General features: G+C 50.3%; 1 protein-coding gene across 9 annotated transcripts in view; it reads left to right on the top strand.

Moving 5' to 3' along the window:
* The first annotated feature begins 3,265 nt into the window (after window positions 1–3,265).
* AKAP1 (A-kinase anchoring protein 1) overlaps window positions 3,266–20,791 on the top strand; it is a 38,274-nt gene continuing 20,748 nt past the window's right edge. For 2 of the 9 annotated variants that reach the window (XM_086686894.1, XM_086686892.1), the window contains exons 1-2: window positions 16,137–16,604; window positions 17,969–18,035. The gene's annotated coding sequence lies outside the window, so the exon portion shown is untranslated. Of the gene's footprint in view, window positions 3,399–10,082; window positions 10,955–14,785; window positions 14,929–16,136; window positions 16,605–17,965; window positions 18,036–20,791 lie in introns of those variants that run through there. The other 7 variants (XM_086686893.1, XM_086686891.1, XR_015244054.1 and 4 more) reach the window with 6 other exon arrangements.

The raw sequence follows: 20,791 nt of genomic DNA, 5'->3' as shown, positions 1-20,791 counted from the left end.
CTGCTTTTCTGTCCCTCCTCATAGACACATTCACAGTCTCATCTCCCTCTTCCCCTTTTATTCCTACCAACGCTTTCAGGACATAACTGCCTGGACACCATTCTCTTAGTTTCTTTCCTGTACACATTCCATCCCTCCACCACCACCAGGGCATTCATTGTCTTTCTTTAGAATATCCACTTTTGACGTGATTTTCAATACATTTTGGTTTTCCCGCCTGGACCACTTCTCTGAGCTCCAGGTTTGCACATACAACTTAACTACTTATTTCCACTTGAATGTCGCAAAAGCAGTATAAACTCAGTGGGTCCAAAGTGAAAACAGTGCTTCACTGCCCCCATCTTCCTCATCTCAGTAAGCTGTACCCCATTGAACACGGTGACTCAAGCCCAAGGAAGCATCATCCATCATTCCCTTTTCCTTACCCCCAACAACATGAGTGAAGTAATCCTCTTGCTACTACTTCCAGAAGATACACCGCATCCAACGCAGCCTCTATATACCCACTGCCATGATTCTTAGCTCAGGCCAGTACCATTTCTCAACTGGCCCACTGAGACTGACACCAGCCTCCCTACTGGTGTCCCTGAGTCTGTACTGGTCTTCCAATCCCTTAACAGCAGTATGTATGTATGTATTTAAATATTATTTTGAGAGAGGGCGCTAAAGTGCAAGGGGGGGGGGGAGGGGCAGAGAGAGAATCCCAGCAGGCTCCATCCACATTGTCAGCAGAGGGCCAGTGGAGGGGTTGAACCCACGGAACCATGAGAACGCTCAACTGAGTCACCCCAGTGCCCCTTTAGCTCCCATAAAAAAAATTTTTTTTAATGTTTATGTATGTTTGAGAGAGAAAGAGAGAGAGAAAGGAGGCACACGTGTGACCATGAGTGGGGGAGGGGTAGAGAGAGAGAGAGGGGGAGACAGAATCCGGGGCAGGCTCCCGGCTGTCAGCACAGAGCCCGACGCTTGAACTCATGAACCGTGAGATCATGACCTGAGCTGAATTTTGACGCTTAACCAACGAGCTACCCAGGCGCCCCTTCAGTTCCTTTTTAAAAACAGAAATGACATTGTATCACTCTCTACTTAACCTTTTTTAATGGCTTCCCCATCCATTCACTAAATGCCTTTTTAGGGGCGCCTGGGTGGCGCAGTCGGTTAAGCGTCCGACTTCAGCCAGGTCACGATCTCGCGGTCCGTGGGTTCGAGCCCCGCATCGGGCTCTGGGCTGATGGCTCAGAGCCTGGAGCCTGTTTCCGATTCTGTGTCTCCCTCTCTCTCTGCCCCTCCCCCGTTCATGCTCTGTCTCTCTCTGTCCCAAAAATAAATAAACGTTGAAAAAAATTAAAAAAAAAAAAATAAATGCCTTTTTATTGAATGCCCTCCATGTGCCATGCTCTCAGTAATGTCTCCTCTTGTGAATAAATGAAGTATATAGTATGTTGACAGTGATTAGTGCTATGAAGAAAAATAAGGGGTGAGGGACAGAGAAGTGTGTGTGTGTGTGTGTGTGTGTGTGTGATTACAATTTTAAATAGGGAGACCAGGAAGGTTTCACTGAGACTGAGTAGATGACCATGGAGCAAAGGACTTGTAAGAGGTGAGGCAGTGAGCTCTGCAGAGTGCTGCAGAACATTCAGTCGCAGGGAACAGCAAGTGCTGAGGTGGCAGCATGCTTGGCTTTGGGGCTGAGCAGAGTAGAAGAGAACTCATGCTTTACTATAATTTATAAGCTGGTCTAGTTTTCTTACCCTCTCCCCACAAAAAACCCTCCTCCCTCTATGTCTGCACTGACCCTAGCCCCCACTATATTCCATCCATACTGATCTTCTCCGTTCACCAAAAGCTGTTTCCTACTTTTGCCTGTGTTGTTGCTTCTGCTGGGAACACTTCCCAATTCTTATTCCCAAATACTATTTGCAAGGCTGGCTCCTTCTTATCTGGTAGATTTCAGTTTAAATGTTACCTTAGGCCTTCTGGAACCATAAAACTTTGCTGTTTCTTTCCTATTTCAACTTCCTCTTTGTTTCCTTCACAATACTGATGGCCGCATACAATTGGGATTCATATATATGTGTATATCTATCTATCTATCTATCTATCTATCTATCTATCTATCTATCTGTATATACTTAAATATATATATAGGGGCGCCTGGGTGGCGCAGTCGGTTAAGCGTCCGACTTCAGCCAGGTCACGATCTCACGGTCCGTGAGTTCGAGCCCCGCGTCAGGCTCTGGGCTGATGGCTCGGAGCCTGGAGCCTGTTTCCGATTCTGTGTCTCCCTCTCTCTCTGCCCCTCCCCCGTTCATGCTCTGTCTCTGTCTGTCCCATAAATAAATAAAAACGTTGAAAAAAAATTAAAAAATATATATATATGTATATATATATTTAAAACTCAATAGGTAAGTGGTACCTCATTGTTATTTAAATTTACATTTTGATCACCAATGAAGATGAAGCCTTTCCCAAGTAATTTCACTGGTTGGTTCTTAATATGATCTCCTTTCTAAATTTTGCCCAAATGTTTACTTAAAGTCCCCGTGTCTTAAGACTGAGAGCAAGCCTGGCCAGCTGTCCACTTGCCTGGTGGCAATTTGTTTTCCCAAGTTTCCTGGCAGTTAGTGACTCATAGTGACCATCGCTTCGTAGTAATTCTTCCAAAAACCAAACCCATTTAGAGGAAAGGGTTTCAGTGCAACATCACCAAGTTGTGAAAAATGGGCAAAAAAGTTGCATTTGAGTAGTGCCAGGTACTCCCCGTTACGCAGTTATTCCTGAGCCATTATTAATGGCCACCTGATTATGCATTACAAAGTACTGGCGGTTACGGGAACAAGGGGCGCCCTGCCCCGCTTTGCCAGCGGGCTCTCCAAGACCCGGCAGGCAGATGGTCTAACCGACGCCTCGAGACGGCCCAGAGCCGACGCAGGGGACCCCGCGCTGCCCTCGCGGGGTAGACCGCGGAGGCTCCGCGGCGCCGCCCGAGAGCCAGCCAGGGCTCTTTTCCCAGCCCCGCCGAGATTACAGCACCTCTCGCGAGAGCCCGAGCGAGGCCGGGCTGCGGGCGGCGGCTGCGGGATGTTGGTGGAGCGCTTTAGACCGCGCCCTCTCTGGCGCAGCTGGGAGACGCGCGGGCGGGAGCGGCAGGCGGCGCGCACGCGCAGGTGAGTGAGGCGGCGCGGGGGCACGAGGGCGGGGGGCGGGGCCTGCGTCGCGCAGCGGGCACGTAGCTGCGCGTCCTCAGTATTTAATGTCTCTGTGTTCCTCCGGCCTGGGCAAGCACGTGGGGGAGCGGCCGCGGCGCAGCGGGGCTGGGCGTCTGGGCCCGGGGGTGGGGGGGCGGCGGCGGCGGCGGCGGGCGAGGACTCTGCCTCCCGACTGTCGCGGAGGACTTGGTGAGTTGGGGTCGCCGGGGCGGCTGGACAGGGGACCACCTGCCAGGGCCCCGAGGGCGGCGCCGTCGGGTGAAGGAGAGTCTAGGGTGCAGGTGCGGTGTGCGACGCGCGCTCCAGGTGTCCCGGAGGCCCGGGGCTGCGGACGCCGAGCGTGTGCGGAGGGGCTCCGGCCCGCCGCCTGCTGTCAAGCAGGCCCTTCTTTCCCTGCCGTCGCCTGCGCGTCCCCTCGTCCTCCCCCGCCACGGTTGTCTGCCCGCGGGCTCCTGCTGACAGATCGCGTGTGCGCGGCTGGGGCCGTGCTCTGCGGCCGCGTGGTGCCCCCCACACGCGTCACCGTCCTCTGGGTCGGTGGTCTCGGACCCGGCGCGCGGGGCACCCCTCTGCGGCTTAACTTTCCCGGAGCGCGCACACCCTCCCGTGAGACAGACCCGAGTGCGTCCCACCCAAGGTCGCCCAGCCCCACACGCGTTTACTTTTCAAAGGTCGTGTGTACCCAAGTCTGAGCCGGGAGAGGCGGCGGCGGGGCGGGTCGTGGGCAGGGCCAGGTGCTCATAAGGGCGAGGAGGTGCCCCGAGGCCCGCGGGCACCCCTTTCTTCCTCCTGAAGGGCTGGAGTCACTTCAGGAACCTTCCCCAACTTCTGGGCCCCTTTAGCTCGCGCTGGGGTGCTCCCCATGTAGGCCGGGAGGCAGCAAACCCGTGCTGGTAATCTAGCCCCTGAGAGTTCAGTGCGGGGAACCTGGGGAAGAGGCTTGGTTTGTGGAATCGGGAGGATGGGCTAGGACACGGGTGGTGATTGGAACCTTGTTTCGGGGGGAGGGACCGTTCAAACCGAGTTAGGGCCCCCGAAGTCAAAGGCTTGGCGTCTCTCGAGAGGATTAGCGTTTGCTGCCCCTTCAAAGGGTGTCCGGAGAGGGGGAGGCTGTCCGGCGCTGTGTGCCCGCTGACTTCATGCCCGGGGGCGCGTGGGTCACGTGTCCCACTCCGCCGGCACCCCTCCCCGCTAGGCCAGGTTTGGAGGGACCAAGCTAGTTTCGGGGTTACGGGTCAGAATGTGCTGGGGGAGACTGGTCTGAACGCCTCTGGGGCGGGCTCTCACCAGTTCCACAGTTCTGTGCCCGAGGGTACAGTCCGTCCCTATGCCCCTCCTAGTGAGGCTTATGGAAGGAAAGGCGCTGTTGGTAGTGGGCGGTGCCGAACCGAACCGGGAGTGCTGGAAGCTCTGGGCGTTTCGAGATCTTCCTCTGTGGCTGAGATGCCCAGGTTGGCGGGCGCCTTTCTGCCGCACCGCCGCCGCTAACACAAACCCGGTGCTCTTCTCTCCAGGTGTGAGTGGAGGCCGCTGGAGCCGGGTAGAGGGTACGGGCAGAGCAATTAGGTTAAACTGGCTGTCCTCCTCCTACTGAAGGGCAGGGTACTTGGTGTTTAAATTTATCTCTTGCGGGGAAATCTGGGCTGCTGGACACCTAGTATTGTCATATCTGTTGGCTTGCTATCCACTTCCCCACCCCCAACCCCTTTGTGGCAATTACTGATCAAGGAATACCATTCACAAAAAGCTATTAATTCTGGCAACTAGTAACCTTACTGTGCTCTTGTAACCAAGTCCTTCCCAAATTAGTTTTTCTTTTTTTAAACTCTATTCAGAAAGCAAATCTTGGACTCTTAGTAAGCACCACCCATCCCCTTTGCTCTTAAAGGCACAGAGCAGCTTTGAGTTGAGTAGAGGGTATAGCATGAGTAAGACCTGTTATTTGCCTGATTTCTCTGTTCCTGGCATTCCAGTGGTTCACCTGCTGATTATTTAAAACTTTCTGAGGGGTGTCTGGCTGGTTCAGTCCACAGAGCATGCGACCCTTGATCTCGGGGTGGTGAGTTCCAGCCCCACATTGGGTGTTGAGATTACAAAAAAAAAAAAAAAAAAAAAAGACTTTCTGGGCACTGGAAACAAGTGAAGTTATCTTGGTGGAGGCTTTTGACTTGTGTTGAACTTTAACCTTTTCCACCTTTTAACTAGTTTTGTGGGTTCCTAGGTATATTCTCAGAAGTATGGGTCTAGGTAGTGCAGGTCTTTTGATCCTACAGATGTACAAATCTCTGAAGCTTCAGTGCCTACCTGAATTAAATTGGCTCAATTGTCATGCACATTGCTAGGTGATGGCCCCAAATTTGCTGCGAACTGATCCCCATCTAAGCCCTTGAGTGAGCCATCTCCGAGTCTCTGGAGCCTTTTGTATGAATATCAGTTCCTCCTCCCAACTATTTCTAGGAAGTACTTTCACACTTGGCCACTGCAGGGTGACTGTGTAGGTGTCTGCCTTCAAAGTGGCCTGCCCAGGTGCCAAGTGGATAGATCTCCAGTGTAAGGTTGCTGAGCATCAGTATTTTAAAGCAGTTTGTTTTGCTTTATCTGGTGATCCAAATTATTCTTGGGCATCGGACCCAGGCCTTGGCCATGGCCATGGCCATCGTTTGTGGGTGAAGGCTAGTTTTAGTCCTTACAGTGTTCCCTCTCCTCCTAAAGACAGATTGAGATACTATTTGAGACTGGGCACTGTGCCTGGTTCATGATGGCTGTTCAAGCGTTGTTTTTTCCCCTCGAAAAGAATCTGTGAGATTAATGTTAAATTTCTTTTGAATCACTTGGGTGATTTGGATTTTATTAAAAGTACCGCACCCCACCCCCACCTCCCCACCCCCCAGCCTCTGACCTAAAAACTTGGTTGGAAGGAAAACAAAGTGGTTTCCCGATACTGTGCTGCCCGCCTCCTGGCTCTAGCCTGCCACATCATGACTTGGTCGAGTGCAGGTTTCAGGGTTTTGAGGAGCAGGCACTCCTTGTGCCTGGCCAGCTGGCGCCTTCTAGCCCATTCTCCCCAGGCCACTCCTTCCTAATCTTCCCTGTGAGTCTAGAAGAGAGGACCTCTCTGTAGCTTGGTCTGTTGTGCTGTTGTGAGGAAGTCAACAGTTTAGCGTACGAGTTAATACCTTCTGTTTGCCATTCTGTTTTCCTCTGCTCTGGGGAGGCAGGGTGCCTCTGAGCCCCTTGTCCCACTGAAATCATGTCCTGCTACTGGAGTTGCCGATCTGCGTGGGATGTATTTTAATATTTAACTTTGCTTTCTGAAGCAAGTTCTTTTCTCCACAGCCCTTTCTGTGTAATGCCTCATGCAGGTTTCACCTTTATGATCATTTAACATTAAGTACCCATTGTATGTGGCACTCCACAGAGCCGACCTGCTGGCTCCAATACTGATTTTAAACTTGGGCTGTGGAAAACATGATCAATGACAATATTTTGAGTAGTGACAGAATCTGGTTGGAGAGGTAGCTAGTGGGGATGTGGGAACTAAAATTGAGAGGATGCCTTTTCCTTGACAGTTACTGTCTGTGCTGGTAGAGTTACAGGAAAACACTTCCCTAATCCTCACACCTCTGAGTACAATTGAGGAGGGTGAAGCTGGAGGTCAGTCTGGATTGTTTCAATGGCTAATCAAAATACAAATTGAGGGGTAGAGACACTGACAAGTGTGGGTTTGCACTTAAATTAGGTTCTCTGGAGGACTTTTGTGAGAAGAACCAAGGAATAGTCAAATCCGTGGGCTTTTCTCCTAATCTTTCTGTTGCTTTCTAAGCAGATTGTTGCAGTGTGAAGGAGTGTATGTTATCATGTAGCATTTTGAAGACTGGCTTTCAGTGATAAGTAGCTTTCAAGGAGTTCTTTTCCTTAACTTTCTTTTCCTCCTAGTAAATGGTTCTGTCCGAGTCCTGGCCGTTTGGCTATTTCTACAGCTCGGTTTGGTAGTTTGCACAAGTTGATAGTAAACATTCTGTACCCATCTGGTAATACTGGCTGGCTGCCTTCACTTAGCTGGGACTTACTGAAGCCCGTGCATTTAGGAACAAAGCAGAGCCCCAGGTGAGTTCTGGAAGTAAAAATGTCTAGTGCTGAGGGCTCACAAGGCTTGTTTCACCACTGGTTTTAGCTGACAAGAGCCCTGGATTGGGGGGTGAGGACTGGGTGCAGCTTTCAGGGCTGAAACCCAGCAGTGGTTCTAGACCTTTCTGGGGTCTCCGTTTCTTCCCCTGGTAAAAGGAGGGTTGGTCAACATCAATAAGAGGTGTTCAGATTCTTCTCCTGGGAGCCCTGGAGTTAGTCTAGAGTGCCTCTGGGCTGCTGCAGGGTGGAGGTGTCTGCAGGATTGTGTATGGGGAGGGCTGTGTTTGGGGTAGGATGCATGGCTCCATGGATAGTATGAGTCAAAGACTAAAAAAAATGCAACAGTCCATTGTTTAAGTGCATCGCGAGTACTTTTTAGATCTAAGGTGCTACTGTGCTAAATATTTTTTTTAAGTTTTTGTTTATTAAGTAATTGCTACACCCTGCTCGAATTCACGACCCCAACATCTGGAGTCACTGGCATCTGAGCCAGCCAGGTGCCCCTTATTATTATTTTTTTTTTTAATATTTTTTTTTCAACGTTTATTTATTTTATTTTTGGGACAGAGAGAGACAGAGCATGAACGGGGGAGGGGCAGAGAGAGAGGGAGACACAGAATCAGAAACAGGCTCCAGGCTCTGAGCCATCAGCCCAGAGCCCGACGCAGGGCTCGAACTCCCAGACCGCGAGATCGTGACCTGGCTGAAGTCGGATGCTTAACCGACTGCGCCACCCAGGCGCCCCGCCCCTTATTTTTTTTTTTATTATATCTCTATTCTTATGTCCTAAACTTATCCTTAGGAGAGAGGGTCTAGAGCTGCCTTGTCCTGTGCAGCAGCTATTAGTCATGTGTGCCTGGCTCAATTTAAACTTTTAAGCATTAAATAAAATTTAAAAATCTAAATCATTAAAAATGTGATGTTAGTCTCAAGTCCTCAGTAGCCTCATGTGGCCAATACTGGACAATAGTGTAGGTCTAGAACATTTTCACCATCACAGAAGTTTCTGTTGGACAACACTGGTCTTAGTGCTTAATTGCCTCACCTTATAAAGCATCATGTGTTTGGGCTTAGTCCTCTGTAGTCCACAAATCCAACAGCTTTGGTGACAAATTATTTGTCAGTTCTCTCCACGGCATGTTACGAAGCAAGTTCTGGGGGCGCCTGGGTGGCTCAGTCGGTTAATTGTCCGACTTCGGCTCAGGTTATGATCTCATAGTCCGTGAGTTCGAGCCCTACGTCTGGCTCTGTGCTGACAGCTCGGAGCCTGGAGCCTGCTTCGGATTCTGTGTCTCCCTCTCTCTCTGCCCCTCTCCAGCTCATGCTGTGTCTCTGTCTGTCTGTCTGTCTCTCGAAAATGAATAAAAAAGAAGCAAGTCTTGTCTGCCAGTTTGGAGGGCAGTGATCAATTATAAAACAGCTCTAGAGAGGAGCTTAGGAGTCTGGGGATGGAAGCATGAAGCAGGAGGGGCAGAAAGCCCTTTTGGTTTGAGAACTTATATTATTATCATGAAGGTCCCTGCTGGTTGTCTAAGGCCTGTGCTCACTGTCCTTGTTCTTCAGATGTCAGCAGATTTGCTACTTAGTCCTTCACCCACCTGATGACCTGAGGATTCTGCTGTGTGACCAGTGCTGAACCAGATTTGCAGGCACAAACAAACATCCTTTTCATTCTGCCCCTCCAATCTGTCTGGGGGTTAGGAGACCTGTTTTTACAGAGGGCATTGGGGAGAGTTGGGACACTGGGGGGGTTCTGAAGTGTTGGCCTGGGGCTAGCTCTGGGGATTCAGTTTTATTTCCAGATACCCTCTCATCTAATTCTGGGCATGCTTAGTTTGAACCCTGCTAGACCTTTGGCATATGATGTGAGAGCTCTCTTTTCTTGGAGCCGGCCAGAAAGCATAGGGTGTATAACGGGTACTTACTGAGCCCCTACTGTATACCTGGCATCTTAGGAGGGTTTTTTTCAAACTATAGTTGGCCCTTGAACAACATGGGGATTAGGGGGACCAATGGGCAGTGAAAAAATCCATGTATGGGTGGCCTGGGTGGCTCAGTCAGTTAAGTGTCCAACTTTGGTTCAGGTCATGATCTCCCGGCTGGTGAGTTCGAGCCCCACATCAGGCTCTGTGCTGACAGCTCAGAGCCTGGAACCTGCTTCAGATTCTGTGTCTCCTTCTCTCTCTGACCCTCCCCTGCTCACACTCTCTCTCTTATAAAAATAAATAAACATTAAAAATTTTTTTTTAAAAACTCCATGTGTAATTTCTGGCTCCCCAGAAACGGAACTACTAAGAACCTACTGTCTACTGGAACCCTTATGGGAACATAGATAGTCAGTGAACACATATTTTGTAATATGTATTGTATACTGTATTTTTACAATAAAGTAAGCCAGAAAAGAGAAAATGTTATTAAGAAAATAGTAAGAGGGGCGCCTGGGTGGCGCAGTCGGTTAAGCGTCCGACTTCAGCCAGGTCACGATCTCGCGGTCCGTGAGTTCGAGCCCCGCGTCAGGCTCTGGGCTGATGGCTCAGAGCCTGGAGCCTGTTTCCGATTCTGTGTCTCCCTCTCTCTCTGCCCCTCCCCCGTTCATGCTCTGTCTCTCTCTGTCCCAAAAATAAATAAACGTTGAAAAAAAAATTAAAAAAAAAAAAAAAAAGAAAATAGTAAGAGAGAAAACACAGGGCTGTACTATATCCAGAAATCTGCATACAAGTGGATGCATGCTGTTTAAAGCTGTGTTGTTCAAGATCAGGTGTATTCCCTTCTTATTTTATCTCAACCCTATGAGGTTAAGTACTTCTAGTTTGTGCGGGAGGAAACTGAGGCCCTGAGAAAGCTAAGCTGATCCCTGGACCCAGGCTGGTTTGGACTCAGATCAGGGTTCTCTCTCCAGCTCCATGCTTAGAGGCCATTTCTTATTTACTGCCCTGTGATATCCTTCCATCCTCATCCAGAAAATGAAGCTGAGTTTTTAGGAGATTAAAATACTTCATCTCACAAATGGAGTCAGGCTGTTCGGTGTTTTGAGTCCTGTCTGCCTCATTACAGCCCTATGAGGGAGGTATTTGTAATCCATTTCACAGGATATTTTCGTTTTATGGGAAACAAGTTCAGGATCCTACTTTGTCTTTCCAAAATCATGTTTTAGCTCCGAATTATGCAACCGTCCGGTGCCTTAGAGCTGCACGAATAATGACTAAGACAGCCTCGTAGGCTAGGCTGCTGTGCCTGAGGGCCTGGAAAGCTGCTCTGAAGGCCACGGTGTAGCTCAGTCACCTGCTTGGAAAGACAACCTTGAAGTCACTCATTCCTTGGCTAATAATAATGTGGCCTGTCAGACCTCACATGGAGGTCATGAGACCCATTCCCTGGCCCTCAACAGGCTGTCGCCTGGGTGTAGCCTGGTCTGTCTCTGTTGGAGGAGGCCACATATCTGCCGGAGCCCAGTCCTCAGCATGCCCACCCCTTTTCCTCCAGCCTCGGCCTGGGACAGTGGATCTGAAGGCCAGTTCAGTCTTCCACGGACCTCCTTCTCATCCCTTCCTCATGTCCCTCCCAAGGGGAAGGAGCTGGAGTGACTTTTGCCACACCCTGATGTGCCTTGGGCTCCGGTGAGAAAAGGCTGTGCTGAGAATAACCTCTTTGCTTTGTCCTTTGACTTTGGTGAGGCCCACCCAGCCAAGCTTGTGCTGTCATGCTATTTTTAGCAGGTGGCATCCTTTGGGAGGGCCAAGTGCATGTGGTTTTGGCTTCAGCAAACAGGCAGGTCCTGGTGCGGACGCTGCTGCTGTCTCCCAGTCAGGGGAGGAAGGAGAATAAAGTCACCCTAGAAACTGTCATGGGTGTGCTTGGGGCAGTGGCTGCCTAAGGAGTCTCTGGGGCTGCCTTTTCTGTTCTGGATCTGTGGCCGATCCTGGGCCAGGCGGGCCTGTGACACAGCTCGGGAGCCAAAGAACTCCCTAGTTTTACGACCCCTTGTTGCCCCAGTGGCCAATTTCTCTGGAAATGACATTATGCCATTTTCATGGGAAGTCACCAGACCCAAGAACAGACCTCCATGCAGACACTAAAACTTTGTAAAACTGTGGCTCTGCTGGCAGCCTGATTACTGGTATCCTCTGGCTTAAAAACCAAACCAAAACAAAACATGAGAGGCAGCAGAGCTATGGCCCTCACTAGGAATTCTCAGTGGGGAGCCACTGACATCGAAGAGATAGGAAAAAGGAGTTTGATGAAGTTCTGCTCCCCACCACCATCCTGTCTTTCTCCCTATTTTTCTGTTTCTCTTTTCCTCTAACTTGGAGCTCCCAACTCCAGCCCATCTATCTTTTTCTGATTAAGAAAGCTTCGAGCCGTATAAGGCCCTCTGTTGCCTATGGTTTATGTTGGCTGGAGACCGAGGTTGTTTTTGCAGAGTCTGATTCACAGAAGTGGCAAGGGTGTGCGCACGCATCCATTCCCATCTGCTCCCCGGGGGCCGGACTGCCTTCTTGGAACAGATTCATCTGAGGGGGGGCGGGGGGGGAGGGAGAGTCAGGGCCTAGCATTGGCTCTCAGGCTAATGAGTGGTGTGACCTCAGGGTTTCCTGGCAAATGCGTTAGTCGAGAACTCCAAGTAGAAAGTGGGCCCCTGTTGGACTCACGCGGTATGTACCTGCTGTGCTACGAGCCACAGAGGCACCCTGTTTCCGAAATGGATTCTAGGATTCGCTTCTATTGAGAAACTACCTGGATGGCTCAGTTGGAAGAGAGTGCGACTCTGGATCTTGAGGTTGTGAGTTTGAGCCCCATGTTGGGTGTAGAGATTATTCAGTAAGTAAACCTTTAAAAATAAAATCCAAAACTGCATCAGTCAAAAAGAAAAAAAAGAAAGAAAGAAATTACTGCCCCTTGGCTCCTTGGGCAAGCCGGTTCCCCTCTCTGCAGAAAGTTCAGCGAGCCTGTTCCCTCCAGCTTTGTGACCTTCGGCACAGCTTCTGCTCAGCGATGGCAGAGAGCGATTTCTCTGGCAGCAGCCCTCCGACCTCATCTTTACCTCCCCTTCTTGCCGTCGCTCGAGTCAGCCAAGTTTGTTCCTGCCTTAGTACTCTGGCACGTGTTCTCCCTGCCTGGAACTTTCTCCCCCTCGCCCTTTTGTCCTCCCAGATCTCAGCACGGCTGCCCCTCACTGTTCCAGCACCCCTGCCATCTCTTTGGAGAGGCGTGCCCTGACCGTTCTTGTAGAAATCCCTCTCTTTCGGGCACATTTCACCCAGCCTTTCTCAACCTGGGTCCCTTATCTAAACTATAGAACGCAGAACATGACTTTCTCAACTGTGTCCCGGCTAGTCCCCTTCCAGATGCATAGGAGTAAAGTTAATTCATTACGTACAGGGGTGCTTGGGGTTCCCTTCTCCGAACGCCCTTGGGAGAGGCCGCGCAGTTTTATCCCATTGGGTGGCTGCATCTTTGCGGTGTCTTATCTGAAGTGTGACTCCTTACCCCTCCTTCCACCACTGCTGCCACCACCTCCCCCACACCCCTCTCCTGTGGAACCTGGCTCAAGGGGGGAATTAAAATGTTTTTAAATGGCTAGCCCTGGGGCACCTGGGTGGCTCCATTGGTTGAGCATCAGACTCTTGATTTCAGCTCAGGTCATGATCTCACGGTTGGTGAGATCAAGACTTGTGTTGGGCTCTGTGCTGACAGCATGAGCCTGCTAGTGATTCACTCTCTCCCTGCCCCTCTGCTTGTGCATTCCCTCCCTCCCTCCCTCTCTCCCCCTCCCTCCCTCTCTCCCCCTCCCTCCCTCTCTCCCTCTCTCCCTCTCTCCCCCTCCCTCCCTCTCTCCCTCTCTCCCTGTCTCCCTCTCAAAAATGAATGAATGCATAGCCCCGAGGGGTGCTGCTACCTGATGCTGGCTAGACCTCAGTTGGGTGGGGGAACCCGATACCTTGGTTCGGAAGAGTCTTACCATCAGTAGGCCCCTGCTCTTTGTGCTTACTGCTGTTATGTCATCAGGGTGGTGGGGGTCTCTGAAGCGGAACTGGCATCAATTATGGGAAAATCAAAGCATTACAAGTTTGTACACAGATGAGTTGACACTACGCATTTGTTCTGCTTCACAAGAATCTTAAAGCCCTGTGGTAATAGAGCATCCCTTGCTATCTAACAGCTAAGCATGTATTTTTTGTTTGTTTTATCAAAGCATTACTTATAGAAAGATTTGACTTTTAACTATACGCAGGGTTTGAAAGAACAGCCCTTTGCCCTGAGTGCTTCCTGACCTGCCCTCTTGTCTAGAGACAGCTGCCCTCGATTCTTCTAGGTGTCTTTCCTGGCATTTACACCTGTATTTCTAAATAGTGTGCTTTTCCTTTCTTTCCGTCCTTTTAAAAAATATTATTTGACTTGTTTTTCTACCCTGGAAGGCAAGGACTTGGCTCATTCCTGCACTTTCTTTCTCCTCTTCTCTTCTTGGTACAGAGGTAGCACAACTTCTAGTCAAGTGTCTATTAAGAGTGCACGTTGTGTGGGGCGCCTGGGTGGCGCAGTCGGTTAAGCGTCCGACTTCAGCCAGGTCACGATCTCGCGGTCCGTGAGTTCGAGCCCCGCGTCGGGCTCTGGGCTGATGGCTCAGAGCCTGGAGCCTGTTTCCGATTCTGTGTCTCCCTCTCTCTCTGCCCCTCGCCCGTTCATGCTCTGTCTCTCTCTGTCCCAAAAATAAATAAACGTTGGGGAAAAAAAAAAAAAATTAAAAAAAAAAAAAAAAAGAGTGCACGTTGTGATATAAATATTGCTTACGGCTGCCCAGTTCTTGGTGTTCCATATTTCCTTTCTTGTGTCCTCCCCGCCCCTCATTAATTTCCCATGTTTCTTGAGCCTCATTTTTTGTGTCTCCCCAGTTCTCTGACTCCCCTGGGCCTTGGCCCTTGCTGTCGGAGCACCTCTTTGTGCTTCAGCATACCAGGTTCTCTGCTTGTGTTGCTCCCGGGAAGCACCTCTCTGCCCGGCTCTGCTTCCCGAACTTCATCCTGGGAATCCATTCTTTCCTTTGGTTGTGTTGCTTTGTGGGTGGGTGCCCCCTCCTTTCTTGATTTACTCCCTGGTCTTCCAGTAGCTTGCTGAGGAAGAGTGGGGGAAGGTAGGCAGGCAGCAAGAAGGAAGCTGATTCATGCACACGTCCCTTTGAAGGCATGGATGTGGGGTGTGGCTGAAGATGGGACAGTTGGTAGAAAGTCAGCAGAGACAACGAGGCGCCCAGACCCCTTCCACCATGCCAGCAGAAGCTCTGGCTTCACTTCGTGGAGTAGTTTAAGCGAGAGGGGATCTGGATTTGAGCATCACGTAATGATGAAAATGGGTATTGAATGAAAGTTTGCACATTGAATGGGACAAGCCAGGCCCCCTTGGCTCTCACAGTGCTGGCATTCAGGCTCCTAACCTCTCCTCTCCCACCCCAGGACATGAGAACATTCCAATCTGTGGAAACTGGCAGCCTAATTCCTGTTTGCTGTCCAACCAGGATACTTGCTTGACCCTTGGACCAAGGTCGTCAGTTGGTCAGTGGTGGAGGGTGGCAGCAACAGACCCATTGAAGAAGAAGGTTATTGGTTTTTTTTTCCTTTCCTCAAAAGAACCTGTGAAAGACTTGAAAATGCCTCAAAAGTGCGTTTGTCTGATTCATTTCTGTATCCCACTATGGTGTGTACCCTGTAGCTGCCCATAAATACTTGTTGAATAGAAGTGACCTTAGGCCTTTATATGATTTCTGAGTTGGTCATATTCTACTGTCTGCTGTTTGGAAAATCCTAGTATTTCCATTGCTCTGCCTACCTGAGGTGGTGGTGTGCAGGACTTTTTCTTTTTAAAAAAAATTTTTTTTAACATTTATTCATTTTTGAGAGTGAGAGAGACAGAGCACGAGCAGGGGAGGGCAGAGAGAGAGGGAGACACCGAATCAGAAGCACGCTCCAGGCTCCCAGCTGTCAGTGCAGAGCCCGACGCAGGGCTTGAACTCACCGCGAGATCGTGACCTGAGCTGAAGTCGGACACTCAATTGACTGAGCCTTCTAGGTACCCCTTTTCTGATTCCTTTTGAAGGAATCTTTATTAGCTTTTTTGAGTAAGCTTGTTGTCGGAGCACAACTTCATACCTTTTGGGCAGTCTCGGGTAGTGTTCTGTGGTCATGGGTGGGAATTCTGCGTACCTGGGAACACTTCCCTGCACCTGTTTTATCACTGTCCTCAGAAATGTCAGAATTTACTGGCAAAGCGTGCTGGTTGCCAAGAGCTGGGGAGGAGGGGCAGGATGGAGGTAGCATAGTAGTTATTAAGGTTTTTGAAAACCACATTCTTGCCTCCCAGATGAAGCAATGTGAAGACCTTTGTAGAAAATACTGACCTTTCCCCTCCCCTTTTTCAGTTGAAGCCTAATGAGACTGGACCTGTCAGGAGTGTTTGGTCAGCAGAGGGAGGGAGACTGGGCATTTCACTTTTGTATGGAGTTCTCTTTCTCTCTCTCCCTCCCTCCCTCCCTCTCTCTCTCCCTCTCTCCCTCCCTCTCTCCCTCTCTCCCTCTCTCCCTCTTTCTCTCCCTCCCTCCCTCTTTCTCTCCCTCCCTCCCTCTCCCCCCCCTCCCCCCCCCCCTTTTTTTTTCTTTTTTCCACCAAGTTTTCCAAATTGGGGGTTCCTTTAACTGAACTGGAGGAGGACCAGCTCTTAATTGGAGACCATGTCCGGAGATAGGATTTTTCACTTCTGGCTCTTACCTGGAGCTGGTGGGACTTGGCTCTGGGTCTCCACAACCGGAGACCCAGCTGGAGAAGGCTTCACTGAGCAGGTACTCCCACCCAGACGGTACTGGGTTAAGGTCAAGCCTCCAGTCTCCTGGAGAGCAGCTGGGGAAGGGTCCTTGACTTTTTGGCCAGTTGGTCTGCCTAGAACAGGGAGTAGGGCTGGTCTGGCCACAGTGGCCCACCTGGCTGCTCTGTGGGACCATCACAATGAAGGGTGTGGGGGACAGTACGGGGCAGGACCTCATAGCCCCACTGTGAGCTAATTGGGAATCTTTAGGGTGCCAACACGAGTCACAGCTCACACGGGCCCCCTACGGATGAAGGCAACAACCCCTTGAACATCAGGACTGGGCTGAGATCAACATCCCTGAGGCATGGCTCTGACACTCTGATTCCTGGGCCCCAGCCATGCTGCTAAGTGCGAGTGGCCCAGCCTACCACCATCCCCCATCCTCAGTAGCAGCCCCAGACACTGCCCATCAAGGTAGGCATTGGCTGTCACGGTATTTCTCTAGCTCTCGTGTTTGCTTTGGGGCTTCTGGGAGTACCCTCTAGGACTACGCGTCCAGTAGGTAGCTACCAGCTCGCTGTATGTGGCTATTTAAATTTAAATTAATATTAAATAAAATTTAAAATTCAGTTTGTTATGTTGATCGCATTTCGAGTGCTCAGCCCCCTGTGACAAAGTAGCTGCCAATACTGGACTGTAGTTGTCACTTGGGGATCACCCAGGCCTTTGCCTTTTGTGACCTGCTCTGCTTTGGCCATGTTGCAGCTGCTGCAACTTGTTCCCATTGCCTTGACAGTAAAGGTCAGACTCCTTTTGTCTGGCCTCTACCAGCTCTTCAGCTTTGGCTTCCAGGACTTCTGCTCTCTCTGGGACTTGCTGTTCCCTTCCATCCCCAAAGGCATCTTGGGTTTAGAATCTTAATTTATGTCATTAATGCAGTGTTGCAACCTTAGAAAATTCTGGCCACCTTTGGGACGGCCTTCTCAGGGTTCTGTTTGCCCACTTCTGAAATTGGGCTCAGCGTGTGCAGGTGTGTGTGTGTGTGTGTGTGTGTGTGTGTGTGTGTGAGAGAGAGAGAGAGAGAGAGAGAGAGAGAAATTCTTCAGTATGCACGGTGAGCTTCTGGTGGACAGAAGCTTTTTCTTGCAACTTAAACATATTTATGTGTGAATTACTACGTGAATGTAAGTATATAACTTCAACCTTGTAAGGAATTAGGTAAACACATGCTGTAGAAATCAAGAGGCCCTCTTGGTGGTCTTGCAAAGACCTCTGTTTGTGTGTGGTCTTCCTCTAGCAAACTGGGGGGAGGGGTGAGGCGGGTGGCCCTGACCTTGACCGTGCCCACAACCTGCTGTTGTGCTCTGAATGCAGTGACAGCAGGTGCTGGGCTTCAGGTTCAGGGTTCAGGTAGCTACTCCCTGTCCTTTGAAGACTCCCTCCCCCCCACCCCCGCCCCCCTCCTTCAAGGGGAAAAGCCCCTCAGCAACAACTTGGTGTGTTGGGCATTCTAGGGATGGAGTGTCTTGAACACCTGGGGGACCGTCTTTGATAATGTGAACATATAACCCTGGAATAATGGAAATGTTCAGATTTCAACCTAGGGGGTATATAGAAGTCTGCTCAGAATGCCGAGTGGATGTGGCTTCACTGACCAGGTCCAGGCCCACTCTGGCTTGATAGCCACTTGGCTCCTAAGTGATTGTTTTGTGATCAACTTTCCCATCAATTAATTACACACAGCTCCTTTTTCCACAATAACTGTAGCCAAATGGGTTTAGTCACTGGGACCAACACTGTTTGTACTCTTCCCAGAAGTTTGTTTTCTTGTTTAGCAGAAGGCTCTAGACTGCAGTAACCGAGTTGGTCATCGGTGCTGGGAGTGAGGCCATTACTTCTCCAGAGGTAAGCTTTTCTGAGAAGCTGCAGTTTCCTCTGGGAGAAAGGAATCATTTTAAGGATTTTATTTTTTATTATTTATTTATTATTTTTAATGTTTGTTTATTTTTAATTTTTTGTCATGTTTTTATTTTATTTTTGAGAGAGAGACAGAATGCAAATGGGTTAGGGGCAGAGAGAGAGGGAGACAGAATCGGAAGCAGGCTCCAGGCTTTGAGCTGTCAGCACAGAGCCTGACGCGGGGTTCGAACTCAAATACAGTGAGATCGTGACCTGAGCCAAAGTTGGATGCTTAACCGCCTGTGCCACCCAGGCGCCCCGATTTTTATTTTATTTTTTTTTAAGTGATCTCCACAAGTCAGTATGGGGCTTAAACTTACAACCCTGGGACTGAGAGTTGCATCCTCCACCAACTGAGCCGGTTAGACGCCCCAGGAAAGGAATCCATTTAGAACCTGGACCGAGCAGGTGAATGCTAAGGCCTTGTAGGGCCGAGACACGTGCACCTTCAGCTCTGTGTGACCACTGGGCAAGCGGCCAGCGTGCATCTATTCCCGGGCAAATGGACCTGCTAAAAATAAGCAGGCAGCTATTTAATTCCAACAGATTCAAAATAGCCAATTCTCCTCCCCACCACCCCTCAGGCAGGGCTCTGCATCTTTCTGCAAGGCTTTCCTTTGGCTTGCCTGAGTGTCTGGGGCCTCTGGAGGGGGAGACCGTGAAGGCTGCCTTCAGTTAGTTTGTGCGTGTGAAGGCTTTTAGACCTGCAGTGTTAAATGCCACTTATGTCTTGAGAAGTTCAGCTTTTTTACAGAAAACAACAAAAACAAAACAAAACCAGGGCAGGGAGAGCAACTCAAGAGTGTGTTCCCAGAAAAGGAAAGTAGCAGAGAGCCTCGTAAGGCTGAAGTGTGCACACTTGTGCATGTGGGCATATGTGTGTATGCACATGTGAGGGCGGCCCTGTCTGAGAATTCGGGAAAGGCTGCCGCGTCTTCCGGCATCTGTCTAGGCCTCTCCAACGGTGTAAAGCAGGGAAAATGGCATCCTACCAATTCACAAGAAGTCTGTTTGGGGTGAGAGTGGCTCACGGAGGACTCTTGGAAGTGAAGGGCTGAGGAAATGAGGAACTTCTCTTGACCGGTGGGAAGTGGGGCTTTGGTCACCCGGCGATCCCTGTGAGGCTCCTCCCGGTAGCGGTGCCTTCAGTGAGTCCCAGCTAGGCTCCTCTGGGTGGGGTGGCTGCTGATCCCCCGGGCCCTTGGCTCTGTTCTTGGTGGAGATGATTAATATCTCTAATCACAGTCCCCAGGCGGCCAGGGCAAAATAAACCAGGCGTGCCTTCTCCTGTCTGGGGATATCACACCTCTTTTCTCAAGTTGCTGCAGCATTTCAGTTGGGCAGTTCCTGTGTCCTGGAGATTTCATGGAGACAAGGGCTTTTCCTGGGTACTGGGTTAGACATGGGCGGGGGGGGGGGGGGGCAGTAACTGGTGGGCGCTGGGGATCCAGGTGGGGCATTCAGTATTCATGGGTTGGGTGACATAGCCTCAGGGGACCAATGGTAAACACCTTCTAGGGAGTCCTGCTGACACAATAGCAGGAGGCATCTGGCTTGGAAATGGTGCAGAGACTTCTGAGCTGTGATTAGTTGAGTAGCTATACTTGACTGTCTGGGGGGAGCTGTGGATGATAGGTTTGGGGTCTCAGCCCCAGTCGGTGGGGAACAAGCAGGACGGGGAAGGTTAGGTGTACAAGCGTTAGAGGTGTTCTGGCAAGCTGCAGAGCAGTGTTGTGTCCCCAGGTGACAGGTCTCTGTGTTTAGTGTAAGCTAGGACTGGGAACAGAAGGGACGAAATGGGGACTAGGGGATAGTGACATGGGGGAGCCAGAGTCTGGGTTGTGGTGTGGATCAACTAGGGTGCCTGGCCAAAGCAGGCTGAGAGTGTATGCTTGAGTGTGGGCCTCTGCTTCTAGCCAGTTCCTGGGATCTCTGGAGGCGGGGCAGGGGTCAACTGCTGGACCCTTGGGATCAACTTCTAGTACCAAAGGGTTGGAGGCATCTCCCAGAGAGGGCGCGTACAAGCAGGGGGAGGGCCAGAGAGAGGAGAGAGAATCCCAAGGAGGCCCTGTGCTGACTCGGGCTCAATCCCACGAACTGTGAGACCGTGACCTGAGCTGAAATCAAGAGTTAGACGCCTAATCGACTGAGCCACCCAGCTGTTTTTAGAGGCGGTTTGTATCTTGGTTAGCAACTCCCTCCTTACACACACACCCCCCATACTGAGTTTGGCTTTGGGCCCTTGATCTGTAAAACAGGGAAACTGCCCTCTGTGTGTTAAGTTTTAGGATTCTTCATCTTCCTCTCTACCCCATTTCATGTAATCTTGTTCCTGAGATCAGAGAATTGGTAGGAGACTGTGGGAATCACAACTATAAAACCCTGTAGAAATGGGATTGTCTAGTTAATAAGGAATCAGAACCTAAATTGACTGCCAAGAAGAGAACTTGGGTTCAGACCCCAGCCACACTTTCCGTTGCGTGTGACCTGGTGGGGGGGACTGACAGTAGGCCATGTGGTAGGCATATTGCCTTATCCTGAGAGCATCCTTCCCCCGTGACCTCTATTCCTTCTCAGATTTTATTTATTTTTATGTGGAAGACATTGAATACAAAGCAAATAGCCTGTATGTAATTTGCCACTTTTTCAGGGGCGAGCACATTGTTCCAGAACAGTGGTTCTCTGACTTGAGTGTACATTGG

Source organism: Puma concolor, chromosome E1, assembly GCF_028749965.1.
Source record: "Puma concolor isolate L17-30 chromosome E1, mPumCon1.1.hap2, whole genome shotgun sequence".
In the NCBI taxonomy this organism is placed as follows: Eukaryota; Metazoa; Chordata; class Mammalia; order Carnivora; family Felidae; genus Puma; species Puma concolor.
This window is presented reverse-complemented; position numbering and strand designations above follow the sequence as displayed.